The sequence below is a fragment of the Macaca mulatta genome, chromosome 14 (genome assembly GCF_049350105.2).
Source record: "Macaca mulatta isolate MMU2019108-1 chromosome 14, T2T-MMU8v2.0, whole genome shotgun sequence".
NCBI lineage: Eukaryota > Metazoa > Chordata > Mammalia > Primates > Cercopithecidae > Macaca > Macaca mulatta.
In genome coordinates this window covers 11,577,576-11,603,780 of record NC_133419.1, presented here as the reverse complement: position 1 = coordinate 11,603,780, position 26,205 = coordinate 11,577,576, and the positions used below count along the sequence as shown (strand labels likewise).

The 26,205-nt window shown below is 48.9% G+C and overlaps 1 protein-coding gene and 1 long non-coding RNA gene across 7 annotated transcripts in view; one reads left to right on the top strand and one right to left on the bottom strand.

Annotated features, from left to right (window-relative positions):
* AHNAK (AHNAK nucleoprotein) overlaps window positions 1–26,205 on the bottom strand; it is a 113,184-nt gene that overhangs the window by 29,214 nt on the left and 57,765 nt on the right. For 2 of the 6 annotated variants that reach the window (XR_013403602.1, XR_013403606.1), the window contains exons 6-7: window positions 25,365–26,124; window positions 17,145–18,107 (exon numbers count right to left, since the gene is read on the bottom strand). The exons of 2 other annotated variants lie outside the window; for them this stretch is intronic. The gene's annotated coding sequence lies outside the window, so the exon portion shown is untranslated. Of the gene's footprint in view, window positions 1–17,144; window positions 18,108–25,354; window positions 26,125–26,205 lie in introns of those variants that run through there. 2 more of the 6 variants (XR_013403605.1, XR_013403604.1) reach the window with 2 other exon arrangements.
* On the top strand, window positions 2,084–15,654 carry LOC144334176 (uncharacterized). The gene is made up of 5 exons (XR_013403681.1): window positions 2,084–2,864; window positions 6,198–6,366; window positions 10,043–10,206; window positions 13,554–14,598; window positions 15,466–15,654. It is a non-coding gene; the product is annotated as an uncharacterized LOC144334176 (long non-coding RNA).

Here is a 26,205-nt window from a genome sequence, read left to right as displayed (position 1 = left end):
ACAAAAATTAGCTGGGCGTGGTAGCACATGCCTGTAATCCCAGCTACTCGGGAGGCTGAGGCAGGAGACTCACTTGAAGCCAGGAAGCAGAGGTTGCAGTGAGGCGAGATCGCGTCCGTCCCTGCACTCCAGTCGAGGCTACAGAGCCAGACTCAGTCTCAAAAAAAAAAAAAGAAAGAGTTGGCTTCTGCTATCTCCATCTCCCAGTCCCTCAGACCAGGAATGTGTTTCTAACAATGTATCCATTTTAAACATATTCCAAGACAACAAACAGCGTCTTCTCTTCCAATAAGTTAATTATAACAGGATGTTAGCAGTTTGGCTCTTTGCAGAGAGTACACACCCCACACTCATGCAAACTGGAGTTGCTTTAAATTTGTGACCACGTATCTCAAGTTGCCACCCAGCACTGCCTGGAAATGCTGCTGCATTTCTTAGCAAGTTTGCCTGTTCTTTTTTCAAGATGACTACTCCATTCCTCTCCTCCGTCCTCTAGCCTCCAGCCTCCAGCCTCCAGCCTCCCTGTCATCTTGCTTTCGGTTCATGATCTTGCCTCGTGCACCAAGAAAAATTAAGCCATGATCAAGAGCTAACTCATCTTCCCTCCATCAACACTTCCATTTCCCTACATCCAACTGTGCATGCTGTCAGGCCTAACCTGCTGATAGGGTGACCAACTGTCTTGGTGTGCCTGGAACTGAGGGGGTTCCTGGGGTGTGGAACTTGCTGGGTTTTTGGTTTGGGTTGTTTTTTTGTTTGTTTTGTTGTTTGTTTTGGGTTTTGTTTTGGTTTTGGTTTTTTTGGGAGACAGTCTTGCTCTATCCCCCAGGCTGGAGTGCAATGGTGCAATCTCGGCTCACTGCAACCTCCACCTCCCAGGTTCAATCAATTCTCCTGCCTCAGTCTCCCGAGTAGCTGGAATTACAGGCGCCTGCCACCATGCCCAGCTAATTTTTTTTCTTTTTTTTTTTTTAATTTTCAGTAGAAACGGGGTTTCACCATGTTGGCCAGGATGGTCTCAATCTCCTGACCTCGTGATCCGCCCGCCTCAGCCTCCCAAAGTGCTGGGCTTACAGGGGTGAGCCACTGCGCCCAGCCCCAGCCCTTGGTCCTCTCTGTTCTTACTCCATGCTCTCCTGGTTGGGGCCAGGCAGTCTCTTGGCTGTAAATATCACCTACACACTGATGGCCCTTGCAGTGGAGAGAGTTCTGTCCCTTCTCGAAAGATATGCTCAAGTCCTAACCCCCAGTACCTGTGAATGGAATTTTATTTGGAAACAGGGTCTTTGCAGATGTGATCAAATTTTACCATGAGGTCATATTGAATTAGAGTGAGCCCTGATCTAATGACTGGTGTCCTCATAAGAGGAAACACAGAGACACAGACAAAGACGGCCACATGGAGATGGGGGCAGAAATTGGAGTTATGCTGCTCTAAGCCAAGAAACACCAAGGATTCTGAGCACCAGCAGCTAGAAAGAGGCAAAGGAGGATTCTTCCCTAGAACCTTCAGAGGGAACATGACCCTGCCAGCACTGTAATTTTGGGCTTCTATCCCCCAGAACTGCAAGACAATAGCCTTCAGAACAATAAGTGCCTGTTGTTTTAAGCCACTCAGTTTGTGGTAATTATAGCAACCGTAAGAAACTAATACAACCCCCAATTTATATCTCTAGCCTGGGCCGGGTGCAGTGGCTCACACCTGTAACCCAGCACTTTAGGAGGCTGAGGCGAGCAGATCACTCAAGGCCAGGAGTTCGAGACCAGCCTTCCCAACATGGTGAAACCCCATCTCTACTAAAAATACAAAAATTAGCTGAGCATGGTGGCACACACCTGTAGTTCCAGCTAGTCAGGAGGCTGAGGCAGGAGAATCTCTTGAACCCGGGAGGTGGAGGTTGCAGTGAACTGAGATCACACCACCACACTCCAGCCTGGGCAACAGAGCAAGACTCTGTCTCAAAAAAAAAAATTTGCTGTACTGCTCCCCTGAACACCAGAGTTGTATATAGCCAGCTACACACTTGGCCTCTCTTCTTGGTTGTCTTTTAAGGATCCCAAACTTAACGGATCCAAAAGTTAAGTTTTGATTTTTTTTTTTTTTTTTAACCAGACCCTCTTCTCATTTCTCCCAACTCAGTAAATGACAAGGCCATTCAGCTATAGCTGTTAAGTCCAACAACTTAGAAGTCATCCTTGATTTGTCTCTCACCCCGCCCCCTACATATCTAATTTATCAGCAATTTCCATCAGCTGTGCATTCAAGCGGTTTCTTCTGCCAGCCATCATCGCATCTTGCCTCACTAGTTTATTTCAGGAACACAAGAACTTAGTCACTTAATCACTGCTATCTCCCAGGCCTGGGATATGATAGACACCCAGTGAATATTTGTTAGACCAGTGAAGTAAAACCTTATTAATGCAAACATTCCCCTGATAGAGAATTTGTGATCGTTTAAACATAGGCTACAATGCAAATTAACAACATAACTAAGATAAGGAAGCATTTTAACTATGTAGAACTGTTTACAAACAACATACCTGCTAATTATTTGTATACTCTTTATGATCCCTAAGTATCTCTTTTAAAGGACCTGGTTTACTTGGTTATGCAAAGCCTAGATCATTCCTTGCAGCTTATTTCAATACATTTAAATTATATCAAAAACTTAGCCAGGCATGGAGGCGCATGCCTGTAGTCCCAGCTACTTGGGGGGTTGAGGTGGGAGGATCACTTGAGCCCAGGAGGCAGAGGCTGTAGTAAACCATGTTCATGACACTGCACTCCAGTGTGGGTGACAAAGTGAGATCCTGTCTAAAACAAAATAAAACAAAAAAACTTAAAAAATTGTATATCCTTGAAAGTAATATAATTGTACTTCTTTAAAAGAAAACAAATTCTACAATTCAAACTTTTGCAGTGATCACATTAGAAAGTAGACCCTATAAATGCCTTAAATTCTTGGTGTCCGTAGTCTCTACCTTGCCTAGCATTCCAAAAATCCCTCTTGAGGCTGGGCGCAGTGGCTCACGCCTTTAATCTCAGCACTTTGGGAGGCCAAGGCAGGCAGATCACCTGAGGTCAGGAGTTTGAGACCAGCCTGGTCAACACAGGGAAATCCCATCTCTATTGAAAATAGAAACATTAGCCGGGCATGATGGCACGCGCCTGTAATCCCCACTACTCGGGAGACTGAGGCAGGAGAATTGCTTGAACCCAGGAGGCGGAAGTTGCAGTGAGCCAAGATTGCACCACTGCCCTCCAGCCTGGGCAACAGAGTGACACTCCGTCTCAAACAACAACAACAAAACGCCTCTTGAAACAGTCAAGCCTTTTGACACCGAGGAAATCATCTTAGCTGTGATTGGTTTGGAAAAAAGAGAGGGACACTCTCAGGCAGTCCCCAACACCCTACTAAAACTTTCAACTTTCAGCAACACGTTTCTTCAGTATATATTCAGTGGCCCAAAATGTCATTTTCCCAGACAAACGGCTGCATATCGTTCACTTCTTTGAAGTTTGGTTCAGCTCTCAAAGTACTTCCTGAAACCTTATCTCAGTTCAGACACAGTGCCGGGGTCAAGGGCTCAAAGATGAGTAAACAATACAAGGTCCCGGTCCTTTAGAATCTTCTTCCATTGAGGGATGATGATATTAGTTATATTAATTACATAGTGATTTAGCCGGGCGCAGTGGCTCATGCCTGCAATCCTAGCATTTCGGGAGGCTGAGGCTGGCGTATCACTTGAGGTCAGGAGTTTGAGACTGCCTAGGCAACATAGTGAGACCTCGTCTCTACTAAAATACAAAAAATTAGCCAGGTGTGGTGGCACACACCTGTAGTCCTAGCTACTTAGGAGGCTGAGGCAGGAGAATCACTTGAACCTGGGAGGCGGAGGTTGCAGTGAGCTGAGATGGCCCCATTGCACTCCAGCCGGGGTGACAAAGCGAGACTCTATCTCCCAAAAAAAAGAAAAAAGAAAAAAAAACATATATATATATATATATATATGGGTTTTATTCACAGGGACAGACTATAGTAAGAGCTAGGGTTGGGGTGCATAATGTATGGGCATGTGTGTATAGGTTGCTAAATAAAATTATAGCAGGCCATTGGTTTAGACTGAGCTCCTGCCCTAGGCCCAACAGACCAAACCAAAATGGAACTATTCATGCTCAAGTTCCACACCACCAAGCCAAAACTGCTCATCTGACCTTCCGAGAAATCAGGAGAAACAGCGATAACAGCCGAATCCTCAAAAAGGCCAGCTTTAGCCAGCATCATAAGGACGTGTCCCTGCTTTAGCCTTTTCAATGAGGTCAAACTCCCCATGCTGGTCAGGAGGGAGCCTGCGCCTGTCAAGAGTCACCGCACACCAGCCTGGGCCACAGAGTGAGACCCCAGCTCTAGTTTAAAACAAAAAAAAATTAAACCCTTTATAAGACCCTTTATAAGGAAAGTAACTCTGAGGCGACCCGTCTGCTTTTTGTTCTCTGTTTCCGCTTTCCTCAGCTCTTTTCTGTCTTTAAAGCTAATCTCCTCTGCTCAGCTCCTTGGAACATTCATTTCATTTCGTAGAATAAGGCATTGCATGATTCCAGAACTGCAAATAAAAGCCAATTGGTTTGTTCTCTTTTTTGTGTGTGGATAATGAGGTCTCACTATATTGCCCAGGCAGGTCTCGAGCGATCCTCCCACCTCTGCCTCCTAGCTTGGTGTGAGCCACATGGCCCGGCCCAATTGGGATCTTCCTTTTTTTTTTTTTGAGTCGGAGTCCCGTTCTATTGCCCAGGCTGGAGTGCAGTGGCGTGATCTTGGCTCACTGCAAACTCTGCCTGCCGGGTTCAAAAGATCCTACTGCCTCAGCCTCCAGAGTACCTGGGACTACAGGTGCATGCCACCACACCAAGCTAATTTTTGTATTTTTAGTAGAGAGGATGTTTCACCATGTTGGCCAGGCTGGTCTTGAACTCCTGTCCTCAAGTGATCCACCTGCCTCAGCCTCCCAAAGTGCTGGGATTACAGGCGTGAGCCACTGTGCCCGGCCCCAATTAGGATCTTTAACTAACTGAACATGTTGTAATTTGGAGTCTCACTCCATCACCCAGGCTGGAGTGCAGTTGTGCAATCTCGGCTCACTGTAACCTCCGCCTCCCAGGTTCAAGCAATTGTGGTGCCTCAGCCTCCCTAGTAGCTAGAACTACAGGCGTTTGCCACCATACCCAGATAATTTTTTTTTTTTTTGAGATGGAGTCTCACTCTGTCGCCCAGGCTGGAGTACAGTGGTGCGATCTCGGCTCACTGCAAGCTCCGCCTACTGGGTTCAGGCCATTCTCCTACCTCAGCCTACCGAGTAGCTGGAGTACAGGCGCCTGCAATCACGCCCGGCTAATTATTTGTATTTTTAGTAGAGACGGGGTTTCACCGTGTTAGCCAGGATGGTCTTGATCTCCTGACCTCGTGATCCGCGCGCCTCGGCCTCCCAAAGTGCTGAGATTACACACATGAGCCACCGCGCCCAGCCATTTTTTTGTATTTTTAGTAGAGACGGGGTTTCACTGTGTTGGCCAGGCTGGTCTCAAACTCCTGGCCTCACGTGATCCGCCCACCTCAACTTCCCAAAGTTCTGGGATTGTAGGTGTGAGCCACTGCATGGGGTCTACATATTTTTGTCTTTTGACCAGATACAGCAACAGGTAATTCCACCAGGGGGAGAGGTGTCAGAAACAGAGAAGGTGACCTGTGAAACTGATTGAGTTCACAAAGTGGACAAGATAGGAAAAACAAAAAGCACAGTTCATCCACGTGTCTACACTCAATCATAAACCAAACATCACATGAAAAACCTCATAGGGTTTAGAGAATAACTCTTGTAACTAGAGCTCTGGCCCCTAGCTATCAAAACCACAAAAATTGGCTGGGCGCCGGTGGCTCACGCCTGTAATCCCAGCACTTTGGGAGGCCAAGGTGGGCAGATCACGAAGTCAAGAGATCGAGACCATCCTGGCCAACATTGTGAAACCCCATCTCTACTAAAAATACAAAAATTAGCCAGGCGTGGCTGGGTGCGGTGGCTCACGCCTGTAATCCCAGCATTTTGGGAGGCTGAGGTAGGCAGATCACAAGGTCAGGAGTTCAAGACCAGCCTGACCAACATGGTGAAACCCCGACTCTACTAAAAAATACAAAAATTAGCCGGGCGTGGTAGCGTGCGCCTGTAATCCCAGCTACTCAGGAGATTGAGGCAGGAGAATCGCTTGAACCCCGGAGGTGGAGGTTGCAGTGAGCTGAGATTGTGCCACTGCACTCCAGCCTGGGTGACAGAGCAAGACTCCGTCTCAAAAAAAAAAAAAATTAGCCGGGCGTGGTGCCTACAGTCCCAGCTACTTGGGAGGCTGAGGCAGGAGAGTTGCTTGAACCCAGGAGGCGGAGGTTGCAGTGAGCTGAGATCGCGCCACTGTACTCCAGCCTGGGCAACAGTGAGAGACTCTGTCTCAAAAAAAAAAAACACACACACAAAAGTTGAGAGGTTTAAAACCCATCATGACCACAGAGTGAGACTTGCGTGCTGATTGAAGAGTCCGACAGTGGTCATCCCAGGTGGGCAACATCAATTTCCAGGATGGCTCCCACCAGATCATCATCTCCCGCCAACCTTCATCTCTCACCTCTTTTTTCTTTCAGGGGAAAAAAAAACAAAACTTCTAAACAGCCACATTGTTCACAATAATTCAGTGCTTACCCAGCTGCCGAACTTCAATAGAAGAACTAAATAATACAAGATGCTGGGCCTGTTCCAGTCCCCTGAGACCTGACCGTTCCTGCTGGGCAACTCAGATGCCTCATCCACCTGGGGTCAACCCCTGCAAGCTGAAAGAACTTGAGATTTTGTTTACACTGAAACAAAAGAAGGATCTGGGGAGACACTTTGGTCAGGCAAGAGCTTCAGCCTCCTGCAGCCAGCTGCAGGGATGATGGCCCATGGGGAGGTGGCAGACCTCGGAGGAGTCTTTTTTTTTTTTTTTTTTTTTTTTTTTTTGAGGCGGAGTCTCGCTCTGTCGCCCAGGCTGGAGTGCAGTGGCCAGATCTCAGCTCACTGCAAGCTCCCCCTCCTGGGTTTACGCCATTCTCCTGCCTCAGCCTCCCGAGTAGCTGGGACTACAGGCGCCCGCCACCTCGCCCGGCTAGTTTTTTTTGTATTTTTAGTAGAGACGGGGTTTCACCGTGTTAGCCAGGATGGTCTTGATCTCCTGACCTCGTGATCCGCCCGTCTCAGCCTCCCAAAGTGCTGGGATTACAGGCTTGAGCCACCGCGCCCGGCCAAGGAGGAGTCTTTTCTGACTGCAAACACAGTCCAAGTTACCCTGGAGCAGAGTTTCTCAACAGTGGTGCCCTTGGCATTTTGGGCCAAAGGATTCTTTGCTGTGGGAGGCTGTCCTGTATGTCGCAGGATGTTGAGGCAACTAGGGGGGCTTCCACTGGAATACAGTGGGCAGAAGGCACTTACTGGATGCTAGCAGAAGCCCCCCTAGTTGTGACAACCAAAACTGTGTCCAGACAGTGCCAAATGTTCCCCGGGAGGGATATCGCCCCTGGTTGAGAACCACTGCCCCAGGGGAGAAAGAAGGTACAAAAGCCAGGGAGCACCCCAGTACGAATCAGACATTGAGGAACACGGGGTGGGGCACGGTGGGGACCAGGAGATGAGGACTGGGTGCCTGTGGTAGCACGGAGACGGGTGGTCACGTGGTTCAGGGAGCTGGAATGCCCTGTGGTGATCCTGCCTGGGGGGGTCCAGGCCAGGCTGTCAAACCAACATGGCAGCCACACCCCCACCATAACCCCTACCCTGACTCAGCTAGAGGGCTTCTGCTCCTTTCTGAGTCTGTATGTGCACTACTATGAAAAAGAAAAGGTCGGTGAATCCACACCCCCATCAGGAACCTCTGGGAGTTACAATGGATAATATTTATTGGGTGCTTACTCTGTGCCAAGCACCGTCCCAAGCCCTTTCCATGAATGCTCTCATTTAATCCTCGTGACAACCCCATGCAGGAGGTACTAGTTGAGTATCCCTTATCCCAAATGCGTGGGACCGGAGGTGTTTCTGATTTCAGATTTTTTCAGGTTTTGGAACATTTGCATATACATAATGAGCTATCTTGGTGATAGAACCCAAGTTTAAATATCAACTTCATCTCTGGCCAGGCACAGTGGCTCACGCCTGTAATCCCAGCACATTTGGGAGGCCGAGGAGGGCAGATCACCTGAGGTCGGGAATTCAACACCAGCCTGACCAACGTGGAGAAACTCTGTCTCTACTAAAAAATTTTAAAAATACAAAATTAGCCAGGCATGGCGGTGCATGCCTGTAATCCCAGCTACTCGGGAGACTGAGGCAGAAGAATCACTTGAACCTGGGAGGCGGAGTTTGCAATGAGCTGAGATCGCACCACTGCACTCCAGCCTGGGCAACAACAGTGAAACTCCATCTCAAAAAAAAAAAAATCATCTGTTTCATATACACCTTATACACACATGAGGTATGTGTATAAGGTAATTTTACACAATTTTTTTTTTTTTTTTTTTTTTGGAGACAGAGTCTCACTCTGTCACCCAGAGTGGAGTGCAGTGGCATGATCTTGGCTCACTGCAAGCAATTATCCTGCCTCAGCCTCTGGAGTAGCTGGGACTACAGGCACACACCACCACGCCAGGCTAATTTTTGTATTTTCAGTGGAGACAGGGTTTCACCATGTTGGCCAGGCTGGTCTTGAACTCCTGACCTCAGGTGATCTGCCCACCTCAGCCTCCCAAAGTGCTGGGATTACAGGTGTGAGCCACCGTGCCTGACCAATTTTATACAATGCTTTAAACATTTGTGCATTAAACAGAGTTTTGACTGTGACCTGTCACATGAGGTCAGGTATGGCATTTTCCATTTGTGGCGTCATGTCAGCACTCAAAAAATTTCAGGTTTTGGGACATTTTGGACTTTGGATTTTTGGATTAGGGATGCTCAACCTGCACTATCACTGTAAATGTGGCAAATGGAGAAGTGAGGTTCAGAGCCCAGTAAAGGCCTGCTTGGGGTCAGGCAGCCCATGGCAGGTGAGGCTGGACATGCCCTGAGGCCTGGGTGTGGGAGACTGGCTGGGATGCGGGTACCCACAGGCACACCTCAGCCCCGCACACTGGCAGTTAGGAGAAAGAGAATGGAAGAGAGAAAGGGAGTTGAGAAAAGCAAGAAGAGCATGAATGAATAAAGGGAGAGGTGAGATGGACAGGGAGGGGGTGGAGAGATGGAGGAAGGCCCATCCCTGGGTGATTTGAGGGCTGCTATGACCACTCGCCCCAGGGGCTGGGTCATCTCTCCTCGGAGCCAGGAAGCTGCCCACGACCTGGGCTTCCTCAGGAAGAAGCACGCACAGCCCCCTTGTTGAGGCAGAGGGTTGGCTCCAGATCAGTCCTTCTCTGTGCCCACAGGCCCCCTTTCCCAAATCTCTGGCCTCCTCGCCTGCACTGACTTCCCGCCGTTACACCACCTGCCCCTGGACCTAGAGTGGGCCCGGCCGCTGCCTCTACTTGGATTGACCACTGCGGCTCTCACCCCCCTGTAGACTGCACAGCCAGACACCCACCTGACCCAGCCCCTCCCCACCGCTGGCCTTCCTTTTTCAGCTCCTTGCCCTCCCCTCTGACCCATGGCTCACAGACCCTCCCTGCACGGGCCAGTCCTCATGACTGTCCTTCCACTCTGAGTACTTAGGCCTCGGTCAACACCCCAGCCCTCAGCAATGCCTGCCGGAAACCAGTCACCCAATCCCAGGGCCCCACTCTCACCCTTACCCAAACCTCCTCCTTCCCGCCTCTCAGCCCACACTCACTGACTCATCCAGCCCCCGCCATCCCTCTGAAGTCAACCCTCAAAGCCTGTGCCAGGACAGCACAGCCCCCACCCCCTGCCACCATCCTCTCCTGTAAATTCTCAAAGAATGGTCCAGACTCCTACATGAGAACTACCAGGGCCCTTTGCTTAGAATACCATGACAGTGAAATAAGCCAGACACAAAAGGACAAATGCTATGTAACTCCACTTATCTGAGGTACCTGCAGTAGTCATATTCACAGAAACAAAGTAGGGCTGGGTGCGGTGACTCTTGCCTGTAATCCCAGCACTTCGAGAGGCGAAGACGAGTGGATCGCTTGAGGTCAGGAGGTCAAGACCAGCCTGGCCAACATAGTGAAAACCCATCTCTACTAAAAATACAAAAATTAGCCGGCACAGTGGTGCATGCCTGTAACCCAGCTACTCAGGAGGCTGAGGCACAAAAATCGCTTGAACCTCCAATCACTTGGAGGTTGCAGTGAGCCAAGTTCACACCACTGTACTCCACCCTGGGCAACAGAGCAAGACTCCATCTCAAAAAAAAAAAAAAAAAAAAAAAAAGGCCAGGCGCGGTGGCTCACGTCTGTAATCCCAACACTTTGGGAGGCCGAGGTGGGTGGATCACAAGATCAGGAGTTCGAGACCAGCCTGGTCAAGATGGTGAAACCCTGTCTCTACCAAAGATACAAAATAATTAGCCGGGCATGGTGGCGGGCACCTGTAATCCCAGCTACTTGAGAGGCTGAGGGAGGAGAATCGCTTGAACCCAGGAGGCAGAGGTTGCAGTGAGCCAAGATTGCGCCACTGTACTGCAGCCTGGGTGAAAGGTCAAGACTCCATCTCAAAAAAAAAAAAAAAAAAAGAGCTATATAAAACAATGATGGGAACCAGGCTCGGTGGCTCACGCCTATAATCCCAGCACTTTGGGAGGCTGAGGCTAGAGGACTGCTTGAGCCCAGGAGTTCCAGACCAGCCTGGACAACATGGTGAGACACCCACCTCTACAAAAAAATAAACAAAATTAGCTGGGCATGTGGTGTGTGCCTGTAGTCTCAGCTACTCGGGAGGCTAGGGTGGGAGGATCACTGGAGGCTTGGAGGTTGAGGCTGCAGTGAGCCATGATCACACCACTACACTCCAGCCTGGATGACAGAGTGAGACCCTATCTTAAAAAAAAAAAAAAATAGGTAAGTGAGGTGACAGACATGTTAATTAGCTTGATTTAATCACTGCACATTGTATACATATATCAAATATGTCAATCAAAATAATAGTAATAATTTATAAATAAAATAATTTAAAAATTAGAAATGCAATGACAAAATCAGAAATCTTGGAAGTGGGGCCCAGAAACCTACAGTTTTTTTTTTTTTTTTTTTGAGATGGAGTCTCACTCTGTTGCCCAGGCTGTGCAGTGGCACAATCTTGACTCAATGCAACCTCCACCTCCCAGGTTCAAGTGATTCCCATGCCTCAGCCTCCTGAGTAGCTGGGATTACAGGTGTGCACCACCACGCCCAGCTAATTTTTGTGTATTTAGTAGAGACAGGGTTTCACCATGTTAGTCAGGCTGGTCCTCAACTCCTGACCTCATGATCTGCCCTCCGCCTCCTAAAGTGCTGGGATTTCAGGCGTGAGCCACCAGACTTAGCCCTCAGAAACTTATATCTTTAACCAGCTCCTCAGTGATTCTTATACAGCTTAAGTGGAAGAACTGAGAAGTGCTGCTGCTTCTTACCTGTGTAAGCTCAGCCAAATTGCCAAAACTACACAGCCTCAATTCCCCCACCTGCAAATGGACACGACACCTTCCTCACAAGGATCTTGTGAGAGTCACATGAGATAACGAATATAAAGAGCCGGGGAGTGACAGCTGCTTGACAAAAGTGAGCTGGACGTTTAGTCAGTTCATGGACGTCCACTGAGCACCCCATGCGGGGTCCTGGAAATATGAGAGTGAGCAAACAATGTCCCAACATCCCAGTGCTTGCAGACAGTCGGGGGGTCTTCCTTCTCCCACCTTCAGGCCTCTGAAAGCTACCTGCTGGAAAGGAACACCTGACAACAGGTAGGGAGGATCTTGACCTCAGAGGCTGGTGAAGAAGAGTGACCCAGGAGAAGCCACTGCATGGGCAGGGACAGCAACAGAGGCAAGGTGCAGAGGGTCATCAGAGCACTTAAAAGGGCACCGTGGGCCGGGCACGGTGGCTCATCCCCGTAATCCCAACATTTTGGGAGGCCGAGGTGGGCGGATCACCTGAGGTCAGGAGTTCAAGACCAGCCTGACCAACAAGGTGAAACCCTGTCTCTACTAAAAATACAAAAATCAGCCAGGCATGGTGGCAGGCGCCTGTAGTCCCAGCTACTCAGGAGGCTGAAACAGGAGAATTGCTCGAACCCAGGAGTCAGAGGTTGCAGTGAGCCGAGATCACGCCATTGCACTCCAGCCTGGGCAACAGAGCAAGACTCTGTCTCCAAAAAAAAAAGGCGGGGAGACCCCTGCAGCCATCAAAATGAGCGAGACCCTGTCTTTTGCGGGAATGTGGATGGAGCTGGAGGCCCTTATCCTCAGCAAACTAACACAGGAACAGAATACCAAACATGGCATGTTCTCATGTATAAGTGGAAGCTAAATGATGCACACTCATAAACACAAACAAGGAAGCAACGGACGCTGGGGTCTATTAGGTTGGTGCAAAAGTAACTGCAGTTTGCATTGTTGAAATCTGTGTTTGATATTGGAATATATTCTTAAATAAATGTGGTTATGTTATACATATTTTTTTTTTTTTTAGACGGAGTCTCACTCTGTCACCCAGGCTGGAGTACAGTGGCGCGATCTCAGCTCACTGAAAACGCTGCCTTCTGGGCTCAGGTGATTCTCCTGCCTCAGCCTCCCAAGTAGCTGGTATTACAGGCACCTGCCGTCACACCCGGCTGATTTTTGTATTTTTAGTACAGACGGGGTTTCACCATGTTGCCCAGGCTGGTCTCAAGCTCCTGACCTCAGGTGATCCACCTGCCTCAGTTTCCCAAAGTGCTGGGATTACAGGCGTGAGTCACCACACCCGGCTATGTATCATTTAAAGGCACATTTCTCTCCTTCAGTTTTTTTGCTAATGACTTATTACTTGCTGTTTATTTTATGTTTATTTTAGACTATGGAAATTATGTTAGACCAAAAGCAAATTCAAGCTATGTTCTTTTTTTTTTTTTTTTTTTTTTTTTTTTAAAGAGACGGAGTCTTGCCTTGTCACCCAGGCTGGAGCGCAGTGGCGCAATCTCGGTTCAGTGCAAGCTCCACCTCCCGGGTTCATGCCATTCTCCTGCCTCAGTCTCCCAAGTAACTGGGACTACAGGCACCTGCCACCACGCCCAGCTAATTTTTTACATTTTTAGTAGAGACGGGATTTCACCATGTTAACCAGGATGATCTCAATCTCCTGACCTTGTGATCTGCCCGCTTCAGCCTCCCAAAGTGCTGGGATTACAGGCGTGAGCCACCGCGCCCGGCCCCAAGGTATTTTCTTATTCGAGTTCAAAATGGGTTGTAAAGCAGCAGAGACAACTGGCAACATCAGTGCATTCGGCCCAGGAACCGCTAATGAACATACAGTGCAGTGGTGGTTCAAGTAGTTCTCGCCGGAGGCTGAGGCAGCCAGATCACCTGAGGTCAGGAGTTCGAGACCAGCCCTTCCAACATGGTGAAACCCCCATCTCTACTAAAAATACAAAAATTAGCTGGGCATGGTGGTGCACGGTTGTAAATCCAGCTACGTGGGAGACTGAGGCAGGAGAATCACTTGAACCTGGCAGGCAGAGGTTGTAATGAGCCGAGATTTTGCCACTGCTCTCCACCCTGCCTGGGAGACAGAGCAAGACTCCATCTCAAAATAGAGTTTTGCAAAGGAGACAAGAGCCTTGAAGACAACGAGCGCAGTGGCGCCAGTCATTAGAAGTTGACAATGACCAATTGAGAGAAATAATCAAAACCGACCCTCTTAAAACTACACGAGAAATTCCCGAAGAACTCAACATGGACATTGGACGGATGTTCAGCATTTGAAGCAAACTGGAAGGTGAAAAAGCTTGATAACTGGGTGCCTCATGAGCTGAGCAAAAATTAAAAAACAAAACAAAACATCATTTTGAAATGTCTTCTCTTATTCTACACAACAACAATGAACCATTTCTCGATCAGGTTGTGACGTGAGACAAAAAGTGGATTTTATACAACAACTGGTGATGACCAGTGGCTGGACCAAGAAGCAGCTCCAAAGCACTTCCCAAAGCCAAGCTTGTACCAAAAGAAGGTCATGGTCACTGGTGGTGATCCGCTACAGCTTTCTGAATCCTGGCAAAACCACTACATTTAAGAAATATGTTCAGCAAACTGATGAGATGCACCAAAAACTGCAATGCCTGCAGCCGGCATTGGTCAACAGAAAGTGCCCATTCTTCTCCACGGCAACGCCTGACCGCATGTCGCACAACACTTCAAAAGTTCCACGAATTGTACTACGAAGTTTTTTGCCTCCTCCGCCATATTCACCTGACCTTTCGCCAACCGACTACCACTTCTTCAGGCATCTCCACAGCTTTTTGCAGGGAAAACGCTTCCACAACCAGCAGGATGAAGAAAATGCTTCCTTTTTTTTTTTTTTTTTTTTTTTTGAGACAGAGCCTTGCTCTGTCGCCCAGGCTGGAGTGCAGTGGCCCAATCTCGGCTCACTACAAGCTCCGCCTCCCGGGTTCACGCCATTCTCCTGCCTCAGCCTCCCGAGTAGCTGGGACTACAGGCTCCCGCCACCTCGCCCGGCTAGTTTTTTTGTATTTTTAGTAGAGATGGGGTTTCACCGTGTTAGCCAGGATGGTCTTGATCTCCTGACCTTGTGATCCACCCGCCTCGGCCTCCCAAAGTGCTGGGATTACAGGCCTGAGCCACCGCACCTGGCCCAGAAAATGCTTTCTAAAAGTTCGTCGAATCCCGAAGCATGGATTTATATACTATAGGAATGAAAAACCTTATTTCTCGTTAGCAAAAATGTTTGTAATGGTTCCTATTTTGGTTAATAAAGATGTGTTTGAGCCTAGTTATAATGATTTCAGATGCATGGTCTGAAGCCGCAATTATTTTTGCACTAATACTTGAGGGTGGAGGGTGGGAGGAGAGAGAGAAGCAGAAAAGATAACTATTGGGTACTGGACTTAATTCCTGGTGATGAAATAACCTGTACAACAAACCCCGTGACATGAGTGTAGCTATGTAACAAACATTCTCGTGCACCCCCAAACCTAAAATAAAATTATAGGCCGGGCGCCGTGGCTCACGCCTGTAATCCCAGCACTTTGGGAGGCCGAGGCAGGCAGATCACAGGTCAGGAGTTCGAGACCAGCCTGGCCAACATGGTGAAACCCCATCTATACTAAAAATACAAAAATTCACTGGGCATTGTGGCCAGAGGCTATAGTCCCAGCTACTTGGGAAGCTGAGGCTGGAGAATCACTTGAACCCGGGAGGCAGAGGTTATAGTGAGCTGAGATCGTGCCACTGCACTCCAGCCTAGGCAAAAGAGTGAAACTCTGTCTCAAAAAAAAAAAAAAAAAAAAAAGTTATATAAAGCGGGGAATCCTGGCCAAGCCCTGGGCCAAGGCTTTCCAGAGGTGGTGACGGTTGTGCAGAAACCGGGAAGATAATTGGCTTAGGGGATGGGGGGCTTTCCTGGCCAAGGAATAGCATGCGCACAGGTACAGAGGCCTCTGGGACATTTGAGGAAGCGAAAGAAGGCCAGGGTGGTGAGGCCTGGGACCTGTACACCAAGAGCAAAGGGAAGTCAGGTGGACTCAAAATCCTCCCAGGAATTCCTCTCGGCAGGACTCGGTGCTGTCTGAAGAGCAGAGCCCCTGACCTCCCATCTCCTCCCCCCTATTCCAGGTGGTTTCTTGGAATGGCCTCTCACCACCACCCGCAGCCTCACCGAGCAGGTCTGGTCAGGTCTGGTCAGCACACATTCGCTTTTCTTCTCAGCCAGGTCCCAGAGCTGGGGCTGAGCCCCTGAGGTCTTTTCACACTGAGACTGGACCCTCCAGCCCCTGACAGGGCTCACCCAGGGCTCCCCAACAAATTCAGGAGAGCACTGATACAAGAATGCCTCTTCTTTGATTTTTTTTCTGTCCTTTACTTCTCCCAAATTATCGCCCCTAACAATGCCTAGAAAAGAGGAAAGTGGGCCGGGCGCCGGCGGCTCAATTCTGTAATCCCAGCACTTTGGGAGGCCAAGGTTGAGGCTTGGAGGTGGAGATTGCTTGAGCCCAGAGTTCCTGACCAACCTAGGCAACAGGGCAAGACCTCATCTCTGCAACAACAACGACAAAAATTAGCTGGGCATGGTGGCACACACCTGTGGTCCCAGCTACTCAGGAGACTGAGGTGGGAGGATCGCTTGAACCCAGGAGATGGAGGCTGCAGTGAGCCGTGATCATACCACTGCACTCCAGCCTGGGTGACAGGGTGAGACCCTGCCTCAAAAAAAAAAAAAAAAAAGAGAGAGAGAGAGAAAAGAAAACAACAAAAGAGGAAAATGTACACCATTAATACACCATTTAAAAAAAAATCCCTCCTAGGCCTTTGGTGACACCGTTTCACTAATGTTTGTTTTAGTTTTTTTGTTTATTTGTTTGTTTTTGATACAGAGTCTCGCTCTGTTGCCCAAACTGGAGCACAGTGGTGCAATCTCAGCTCACTACAACCTCTGCCTCCTGGGTTCAAGTGATTCTCCTGCCTCAGCCTCCTGAGTAGCTGGGACTATAGGCGCCTGCCACTGCTCCCAGCTGATTTCTTTTCACTCACATTGACACAGTAAAGATGACAGAGTCTGTCAACGTCAGCACTTATTGTAATAAGATAGCAGGACAAATTTTTTAAGAGCTTTGCTTTACTTATTTTATTATTATTATTATTTTTTTTTTTTGAGACGGAGTTTTGCTCTTGTCGCCCAGGCTGGAGTGCAATGGCACGATCTCAGCTCACTGCAACCTCTGCCTCCCAGGTTCAAGTGATTTTCCTGCCTCAGCCTCCCAAAGTAGCTGGGATTACAGGCATGAGCCACCACCCCCAGCTAATTTTGTATTTTTAATGGAGACAGGGTTTCTCCACATTGGTCAGGCTGGTCTTGAACTCCCAACCTCAGGTGATCCGCCCACCTCAGCCTCCCAAAGTACTGGGATTACAGGCATGAGCCACCATGCCCAGCTTTTCTTTTCTTTTTTTTTTTTTTTTTTTAAGAGAGCCATTACTTGGGTCGTTGGGGTCTGTGAAGTGGTAAAAATACTAGAAAATTACCTAAACATTTTTGTCAGGCCAACATTTTTATCCTGGGTACAAGGAGGGTGGGAAGTTTGCCAGACTGCTCATAAGCCTTCTGTCAAGATGTTTCCCTAAGAACCTGTCACCATGCAGAGGGGAATACCCCATACAAGCAGCAGGCCTCCATCTCCCCAGCCAAATGCCTTCCATTCCCTTCTTCTACGATGCATGAAACAGATAAGGCATGAAATCAAAGCTTTCTTTCCAGAACCGGCTCTCCAAGTGGGTGATCCAGTCCTGCATGCAATCTTGTCCTTTTGCCTGTTTAACTGTGAAACTGTTCTTGAAAGTATTCCAAAGTGACTTTAGGGAATATTCATATCTTGACTGTTTTTCACTTCAATAAAAAGTTAAGGCAAGCTTGGCCCATTCCGGGGAGCTGGAATCCAGAGGGGAGGGAGATAAGGTCCCAGTGCGCCTTCTGGCTGGGTTCTGCCGGGTTTATAGGAGGGCCTCACACCCCTCACCCGTGATTTCAAGCAGGAGGGTAGCAGGCAGAGCTTGGGAAGCCTCACCCAGACCCTGCTTCCTGCCAGGAAGGTCAGGGCCCTGCTCCCCTGCATGTGCCCGCTGCTGGGAGCAGGCTGGACCCAGTGGCCAGCTGTCCTGGACAGTGAGAGCCACAGAACCCTCAGCCCTGCCAATCTTGCCTCGGATCCTTTCTAAATCCCTTTAGCAGTTGATACTTTAGGGGTGGGAGGAAACAAAGCTCAAGGGTTAAATTAAATTTCTGGTTGTGACAGAGTTCACTCCAGGTACATGTATTCAGAGGCCAATCAGGCAAACCTGTGATTAACAGAGAAAGGCCTGACTCTGCCGGGCATGGTGGCTCACGCCTGTAGTCCCAGCACTTTGGGAGGCCAAGGCGGGTGGATCACAAGGTCAGGAGTTCAAGACCAGCCTGGCCAAGATGGTGAAACCCCGTCTCTACTAAAAATACAAAAATTAGCCAGGCACATTGGCGGGCGCCTGTAATCCCAGCAACTCGGGAGGTTGAGGCAGGAGAATCGCTTCATCCCGGGGGGCAGAGGTTTCAGCGAGCCAAGATCACGCCACTATACTCTAGCCTGGGCAACAGAGCAAGATGCTATCTCAAAAAAAAAAAAAAAAAGAAGAAGAAGAAAGAAAGAAAAAAAAGAAAGGCCTGACTCTTTCTCAGTGGTCCTGGACTCGGAAGCCCTGACCTCTGTCCCCAAACAGGGCCTTCCTGCCTGAGCTCTCTGCTATGCAAGGAATTCTGCGTGAAGTTAAAAAAAAAAAAAAAAAAAATCCTGGATTTGCTGCCTTCTGGTCTGACCAAGTTGGAATGTGCAGCGTGAAGAAATGCTCGTTGCCTGGGCAGGGACAGCCATCCACGGGAAAACAGACTTCAGTAAATAATGTCCTCGACCTTCCTGCAAAAGCCCGGAGGCTGCCTCCTGTGAGTAACAGATGAAACCCGAGGCCCTCCTGTAGCTCCTGGGCTGATCCCTCTCCAGAAGGTGACTTGGATGAGAAGGAAGGTGCTATGGGCTTCCCCCTTCTTTTTTTTTTTTCTTTCTTTTTTTTTTTTTTTTTTTTTTTGAGACAGAGTTTCATGCTTGTGGCCCAGGCTAGAGTGCAGTGGCACAATCTCGGCTCACTGCAACCTCCGCCTCCCAGGTTCAAGCAGTTCTCGTGTCTCAACCTCCCAAGTAGCTGGGTTTACAGGTGCCCACCACCACACCTGGCTAATTTTTGTATTTTTTAGTAGAGACAGGGTTTCGCCATGTTGGCCAGGCTGGTCCTGATCTCCTGACCTCAGGTGATCCACCCACCTCGGCCTCCCAAAGTGCTGGGATTACAGGCGTGAGCCACCGCGCCTAGCCTTGGGTTTCCCCTTTCTTTCATTTCCCTTGCACCATCTTTGGCTGGACCCTCAGGGTCTCTTTCCTGCCTCCATACCTCCCACCCTCAAACCTACCATTGCTACCCAAAAACCTCCCTAGACCTCAGTCTCTAGCAAGTCACCCTTCAATACTCTTTATTTTTTATTTATTTAATTATTTATTTATTTATTTATTTATTTATTTTGAGACGGAGTCTCACTCTTTCACCCAGGCTGGAGTGCAGTGGTGCGATCTCGGCTCACTGCAAGCTCTGCCTCCTGGGTTCATGCCATTCTCCTGCCTCTCCTGCCTCAGCCTCCCGAGGAGCTGGGACTACAGGCGCTCACCACCGTGCTAGACTAATTTTTTGTATTTTTAGTAGAGACGGGTTTCACCATGGTCTCGATCTCCTGACCTCGTGATCCGCCCGCCTTGGCCTCCCAAAGTGCTGGGACTATAGACGTGAGCACCGCTCCCGGCTCTTCAATACTCTTTAAAGTCTGAGTTCTTCAACCCTCTGCCTTTATGTTAAGACATTTTACAATCGGTCTCCACCCTCTTGCCCCGTCTCCCCCACCATTCCCCAATGCATGCCCTGTGTCAGATGAGGTCTGTCTCTCTTCCCTGCTGGGTCAGCCACGCTCTCTCCATCCCTGGCCCCTCACTCATGTTGTCTACATGTGGGGGCTCTCCTTCAAGGCCCAGCTCATGTCTCACTTCCTCCATGAAACCTTCATCAAGATGTAGTATTTAGGCCGGGCGCAGTGGCTCACATCTGTAATCCCAGCACTTTGGGAGCCCAAGGCATATTGCCCACTTGAGGCCAGGAGTTCAAGACCATCCTGGCCAACATGGCGAAACCCCATCTCTATTTAAAAATACAAAATTTATTCGGGCGTGGTGGTGCATGCCTGTAGTTCCAGCCACTCGGGAAGCTGAGGCAGGAGAATCATTTGAGCCCAGGTGACAAAGGTGGTAGTGAGCTGAGATCGCACTGTACTCCAGCCTGAGTGACAGAGCGAGATTGTCTCAAAAAAAAAAGAAAAAAATGTGGTATTTAACAGAAAGGACTCTGGAGCCCGCCTGGGTTCAAATCCTGGCTTTGCCCTTCCATCTCTCCACGACTTTGGGCAAATTACTTAATCCTTCTGTGCCTCAGATTCCTCCACTGCCAAATGGGGATATAACTGCACCTACTCCAGAGAGCTACTGTGAGGATGAAATGAATGACATCACACAAAGCATTTACGCCATACCCAACACATAGAAAGCACCTCAGAGGGCGAGTGCTTACTGTTACCTGAGCGTGCCATCCCTCCCTCGTCCTCTTTTCCCCAGAATGTCTCCAGCTAGCACGGCAGAGACCACACCTCTCAAGTGCATCTTGTACTGCTCACTGCAATTTCACGTGTAGCCAAGAGGAACAGGAATATTTTATCCGTAATCAGAGCGTCAATAACAACAGCTTATTCATGAATGTAAAATATTCCTCATTCATAATGTGCAGAATGAGCAGGAGAACTGGCCCTGCTTCCTCCTGGTATCGTTTAACCCCTAAGAGGCCTAGGAGGAAAAAGATAGGGCAAACTATCAGGGGCACAAAGACACAAAAATGTCCACAGGATGGTCATTTGAACACCAAAAGGACAATCATTTGAACGACATGGTTTCACACCAAGAAGCGCTGCCTGGAGAGTGACCGGGTCAGAGGTGGGAAACTCCACCAGCACATGTTCCTCCTGGAAATGAACAGCACCCAAGCGACAGGAGACCCGAAGGCCCAGGGCCCAAGGGCCACTATACGGCAATAGCATCGGGGTAGGGTGGGCTGCAGGCCTTCTGCCTTACCAGAAGAATGCTGTGGCTCGTGAATCAATCAGTTCAGAGCTCAGGATGATATGGGAGTCAGGGGTCACTCAGCCTTTTCGGGCCCCCATTCCTTCAGCTTTAATGTGAAGAGAATTGGTGGAAACAGAGGATCACTAACAAATCATCCGGTTCTGAAATTCTGTCCTGGGCCAAAATGATTTACACAATACTCTCTACTTAGATCAAGCAAGGGCGTACATAAAGCAGTGTTCAAAAGAAGGGATGGCTGGGTGAAACGGCTCACACCTATAATCCCAATGCTTTGGAAGTCTGAGGCAGGAGGATCACTTGAGACTAGGAGTTCAAGACCAGTCTGAAAAACATAATGAAACCCCATCTGTACCAAAAAAAAAAAATTTAATTGGCTGCTCATGGTAGTGCACACCGGTAGTCTTAGCTACTCTGGAGGCTGAGGCAGGAGGATCACTTGAGCCCAGGAGTTGGAAGCTGCAGTGAGCTATGATCATGCCACCACACTACAGCCTGGGTGACAGAGCAAGACCCTGTCTCTAAATAAATAAATAAATAACAAAAGTAAGGCCCTAGATCAGGGGAAGGAGGGCTTGCTACTTTACGTAAGATGTCAGAGAAGATCTCTCGTGAGGTGACATTATAAGGGGAAAAGTTTGTCAAGGGGAAGAACATTCCAGGCATAGTTCACAGCAAATACTTTTTGTATTCCCTGGCATGGAAGCTTGGCTGCCAGATCAAGGAACAGCAAGGAGGCCCTTGTGGCCAGAGCTCCATGAGGGAGGAAAAGATGGGGTCAGAAGGGCAGTGAGGGCCAGGTGGTATGGAAGCCTCGACACCACCACAAGCACTTAAGCTTCCAAGTGAGATGGGAGCCATGGAAGGTCATGAGTGAGGCATGGCAATGCCTGACTTAGGTTTCTTTTTCCTTTTTTTTTTTTTTTTTTGAGACAGAGTTTCGCTCTTGTTGCCCAGATTAGAGTGCAATGGCGCGATCTCAGCTCACCGCAACCTCCGCCTCCCAGGTTCAAGTGATTCTCCTGTCTCAGCCTCCTGAGTAACTGGGATTCAGGCATGCGCCACCACGCCCAGCTAATTTTGTATGTTTAGTAGAGACGGGGTTTCACCATGTTGGTCAAGCTGGTCTCAAACTCCCGACCTCAGGTGATCTGCCTGCCTCGGCCTCCCAAAGTGCTAGGATTACAGGCGTGAGCCACCGCACCTGGCCTTTGACTTAGGTTTCAAAAAGATTAATTGGCTGGGAGCGGTGGTTCACATCTGTAATCCCAGCACTTTGAGAGGCCAAGGTGGGAGGACCACTTGAGCCCAGGAATTCAAGATCAGTCTGGGCACCATAGTGAGACCCTGCCTCATTACTAATAATTTTAAAAATTAGTCATGCATGGTGGTGCATGCCTGTACTCCTGAGCGCTTGCGCCCAGGAGTCTGAGGCTGCAGCGAGCTGTAATCCCACCACTATACTCCAGCCTGGGTGACAGAGTGAGACCCTGTCTCAAAAACGAAAAGGATCAATCTTGTTGCTGTGCTAAGAGACAAAAAGAATCTAAGGCAAAAACAGGAAGACAAGTTAGGAAACAATGACTGTAATCCAGATGAGACATGCGGTGGCTTAGATCAGGGCAGTGGCAGTGGAGATGAGGAGAAGTGGCTAGATTAAGGACACAGAAGAGGGACCTGATAGGAATTGCTAATGGTGCGACTATCTGATGTAAAAGAATAAGAGGAGGCCGGGCGCGGTGGCTCACGCCTGTAATCCCAGCACTTTGGGAGGCTGAAGCAGGTGGATCACAAGGTCAGGATATCGAGACCATTCTGGCTAACACAGTGAAACCCTGTCTCTACTAAAAATACAAAAAATTAACTGGACATGGTGGCAGACGCCTGTAGTCCCAGCTACTTGGGAGGCTGCGGCAGGAGAATCGCTCAAACCCGGGAGGCAGAGGTTACAGTGAGCTGAGATTGCACCACTGCACTCCAGCCCAGGCAACAGAGCAAGACTCCGTCTCAAAAAAAAAAAGAAAAAAGAATAAGAGAAGGCCGGGAGCAGTGGCTCATGCCTATAATCTCAGCATTTTGGGAGGCGAGGCGGGTGGACCACCTGAGGTCAGGAGTTAGAGACCAGCCTGGCCAACATGGTGAAACCCTCATCTCTGCTAAAAATAACAAAAAAATTAGCGAGGCATGGTGACACACGCCTGCAGTCCCAACTACTCAGGAGACTGAGGCAGGGGAATCACTTGAACCCAGGAGGTGGAGGTTGCAGTGAGCCAAGATTGCACCACTGCACTCCAGCCTAGGTGACAATGCAATAATTTGTCTCAAAAAAAAAAAAAAGAAATGAGATGAAATTCTGACACACGATATAACGTAAGTGAAAGTGAAGTAAGCCAGACACAAAAGGACAAATACTGTGTAATTCCACTTACATGAGGTACCTAGAGTAGTCAAATTCATACAGTCAGAAAGTAGCAGCTAGGTACGGTGGCTTATGCCTGTAATCCCAGAACTTTGGGAGGCCGAGGTGGGTGGATCACAAGGTCAGGAGTTTGAGACCAGCCTGACCAACATGGAGAAACCCCGTGTCTACTAAAAATACAAAATTAGCTGGGCATGGTGGCGCATGCCTGTAATCCCAGCTACTTTGGGAAGCTGAGGCAGGAGAATCGCTTAAACCTGGGAGGCAGAGGCTGCAGTGAGCCGAGATTGCCCCACTGCACTCCAGCCTGGGCAACAAGAGTGAAACTCCGAAACTACGTCAAAAAAAAAAGGAAGGAAGGAGGGAGGGAGGAAGGGAGGGAAGGAAGGAAGGAAGGAAGGAAGGAAGGAAGGAAGGAAGGAAGGAAGGAAGGAAGGAAGGAAGGAAGGAAGGAAGGAAGAGAGGGAGGGAGGGAAGGGAGGGAGGGAGGGAGGGAAGGAAGGGAGGGAGGGAGGGAAGGAAGGAAGGGAAGGAGGGAGGTAGGAAGGGAGGGAAGGAGGGAGGTAGGGAGGGAGGAAGGAAGGAAGGAAGAGAGGGAGGGAGGGAAGGAAGGAAGGAAGGAAGGGAGGGAAGGAAGGAAGGAAGGGAGGGAGGGAAGGAAGGGAGGGAGGGAGGGAAGGAAGGAGGGAGGGAGGGAAGGAAGGAGGGAGGGAGGGAGGGAAGGAAGGAGGGAAAGAAAGAAGCACGGTGGTTGCCAGGGGCTGGAGAGTTAGTGTTGAATGGCTACAGTGTTTCAATTAGGAAAGATGAAAAGTTCTGGAGCTGCACAGTGGAGATGGTTGCACAGTGATGTGAATGTACTCTAGACCACTGAGCTGTACACCTAAAAATGGTTAAAATGGTCAATTTTATGTTATGTCTATTTTACCACCAGTTTTTTTCTTTTTCTTTAACTAGATGGAGAACTCACAGATTGGTCCACTGGCAAGGGTCCTATAAGGTTTCAGAGATTTATAAACACAAGCGCAAATGAAAAATTACCCTAGAGTTTTCCCATGATTAGCCGTGGGTACAGGAATCTCTTCCCCCATCCCACCAAGAGGGCTTCAGCATGGGGAGAAGGGTTCACTGAGTGAGGAGCGGCAGATTCCACACAAGCCTATTCCAGACCAAATAACATCGTGAAAGAGGAGAGGACTGAAATAAGATGTCCAGAGAAGCAAAATGAGCTAAGGGGTTTAAAACAACGGAACAGAAACATTGTGGATCACCAGTGGTGCGGGACGTCTGGTGACAGCTTAGATGACCAGTCCAGTGTGAAGCTGATAAAGGGGCAAACAACCGCTAACGTTTATTAAGCACTTACTGTATGTCAGGCACCACTATAAGCACTGCGCAGGTACTAACTCACTTAATCTTCACAACCACCATCTAAGGGATGTTATCATCCTAATCTCACAGATGAAGGAAAAACTGGAACATGCCCCAAGGTAGAGTAGCAGAGACAGGATATGAACCCAGGCAGTCCAGTTTCCGAGCTGAGCTAACCACGAGAGTACGTGACTCAAGGCAGGACTGTATGACGCCCAACACCATGAGTTTATAGGTTTCCATTTGTAGCTTCAACTCTCCAGCACCTCACCCCACAAAATCTCCTTGAACGTTTAGGACACAGCATAAATGTCTTTTTTTTTTTTTTTTTGGAGACCGAGTTTCACTCTTGTTGCCCAGGCTGGAGTGTAATGGCGCGATCTTGGCTCACTGCAACCTCCGCCTCCCAGGTTCAAACGATTCTCCTGCCTCAGCCTCCTGAGTAGCTGGGATTACAGGCATGCGCCACCATGCCTGGCTAATTTTGTATTTTTAGTAGAGACGGGGTTTCTCCATGTTGGTCAGGCTGGTCTCGAACTCCTGACCTCAGGTGATCTGCCCGCCTCAGCCTCCCAAAGTGCTGGGATTACAGGCGTGAGCCACTGTGCCCTGCCCTTTTTTATTTTTAAGTCTCCGATCTTGGCTCACTGCAACCTACCCTTCCCGGGTTCAAGCGATTCACTCGCCTCAGCCTCCCATGATGTCTTGATTCAAAAGCTCTGCTGCTCTGAACTGCGCAGACTTGTCTCCAAGTCCAGCAACACTTCTCTGATTTTCTGCTTATTTACCAAAATGACCCTGTAAGCAGCTGACTGAAGTGTTACCGTGAGAAAACCATGTAATGTTCAAACGGGTTTTTGGATATTAAAAGAAACGGCAGTATCCCCTTGAGAAGTCGACTTAGAGAAAGCTGGAGGCTCACGGCGGGGGCAGGAAAGGCCTGTTTCTCACATGCCCATGAAGTAATGTTTACACAAGACTCCAGCTTCAAAGTCCACGAAAGTGGGGGACATGCAAGTTGGTTTCTAAGGAAACATCCATGATCAGGGGAAAGAGGCGTCTCTGGCAAGGAGAACTATCATCTTTCTCCGGTACTTTATTTTATTTTATTTTATTTTTTTTTTTGAGACGGAGTCTCGCTCTGTCGCCCAGGCTGGAGTGCAGTGGCCGGATCTCAGCTCACTGCAAGCTCCGCCTCCCAGGTTTATGCCATTCTCCTGCCTCAGCCTCCCGAGTAGCTGGGACTACAGGCGCCCGCCACCTCGCCCGGCTAGTTTTTTGTATTTTTTAGTAGAAATGGGGTTTCACCGTGCTAGCCAGGATGGTCTCGATCTCCTGACCTCGTGATCCGCCCGTCTCGGCCTCCCAAAGTGCTGGGATTACAGGCGTGAGCCACCGCGCCCGGCCTTTCTCCGGTACTTTAAACCAAGGCATGAGAAGATGAAAAGCCATGG